This window comes from Elephantulus edwardii, unplaced genomic scaffold, assembly GCF_000299155.1.
Source record: "Elephantulus edwardii isolate Elephantulus edwardi_28Jun2011 unplaced genomic scaffold, EleEdw1.0 scaffold00074, whole genome shotgun sequence".
Lineage (NCBI taxonomy): Eukaryota > Metazoa > Chordata > Mammalia > Macroscelidea > Macroscelididae > Elephantulus > Elephantulus edwardii.
The window spans coordinates 214,776-216,521 of NW_006399824.1; positions in this window are offsets into that span (position 1 = coordinate 214,776).

The window sequence follows — 1,746 nt, forward strand, 5'->3', positions numbered from 1 at the left end:
TCATCCTAGAGAGGGTTAAACCAGGCTGCTCCTTGGAGGCAAGGATTCTGGGGCTTCACCTCACATACTTTGGACATGTAAGAAGAGACAGGTCTTTAGAGAGGGACATCATGCTGGGTAGGTGGAGGGACAGCGCAGGAGGGGAAGACCCTCTATGATGTGGATTGATTCAGTGACTGGGGTAATTGGGATGGGTGTGTCAGAGACAATGAGATTGGCACGGGATAGAGCACGGTTTAGGGCTGTTGTACATAGGGTCACTATGAGTCGCAAATGACTGGACGGCACATAACAACAACAACAACAACAACATTATCAGAAGGGCTCTTGTGTGTCAGAAAGTATGAGGATGGCGCAGGGTATGAGGAACAGGGTGCAGAACTTTGGTTCATGGGTATGAGTCATACTTGACTCAATGGCATCTAACAACAATTATCAGAAACGCTAATCAAAATCAAGACTCCTGCCACTCCCTCCCACCCCATCTTCGAATCAACCACGACCACTAATCAGCTTTGGCCTCCTGTTGTTGTTACACACCATTGAGTTGCTTGCAACCATATGTACAACAACCCTGAAACTTGCTCTGTCTTGTGCCAACTTTGCTGTCTCTGACACACCCACCCTCATTACCCTAGTCATTCTATCAATCCATTTCATCGATGGTCTCCCTCTTTTTCTTTGTCCCTCCACTCTTCCAAGCATGATGTCCCTCTCCAAGGACCAATACCTCCTTGCAACATGCCCAAAGTATGTCAGACAGAGCCTCAGAATCCTTGCCTCCAAAGAGCAGCCTGGCTTCATCCTCTCTAGAACAAACCTGCTTGTTCTCCTGGCAGTACATGGTATATTCAACACCGTTGGCCTCCTAGTGTGTGCTAATTTCATGTGGGTGAGGTCGTACAGTATTTGTCCTCTTGTGACTCTTTTATTTCACTCAGCATGATGTTTTTTCTGACCATCCGTGCTGTGGTATGTATCAGGATTTAATTTCTCTTTGTGGCTGAATACTACTCCATTGTTTGTATGGACCACATTGTATTTCTTCATTACTCTGTTGTCAAACTTTTCAATTGTTTCTGGTTTTTGGCTTTTGTGAACAGAGTTGCAGTGAACACTCGTCTACAGGTTCAGCACAATTCCTTTTGAATGATAAAGAAAGAAGACCTGTGCTCAAAGGTACAGATTAATATGTCCCTAAGCACAAGGAAAAGTCAAAACATAGTATATACCAAACCAGCTCCTCCTGGGGCGTAGGCCAGACACTTCACCTCTGCTCTGATTGCCCCCTTTTCATTTGCACAGTTCAACTAATTAATGTTGGCTTTAACTAAGAAATGGTGTTTGGGAAAAAAATTTTTTTTTAAAAATGGTGTTTGGTTTTTTGTTTTGGTTTGTTTTTTTTATTATTATATTTATTTGTTTATTGTCTTTTCTTGTTGTGTTCCATCGAATCAGATCCAACTGGCACAGGAGGAGACTGCCCCTCCTTCTCCAGCAGAGCATCTGGTGGATTCAAAACACATGCCTTCAGGATTGCAATGCAGTTTCTTCTGCCACTAAGCCACCAGAGCTCCCTTGAAATGGCTTTTTAATCCTAAGGCTTCTTCTGAACCTTGGACTTGTCAACCACCTGCTCCCTCAGACCCATTCAGACAAGAGTATCTGACTTGGCTTTCCCTACAAACTATCCTGGCATTGTATTTTATATATTATTTTTTTTTCTATATTTTATTAATTTTCATA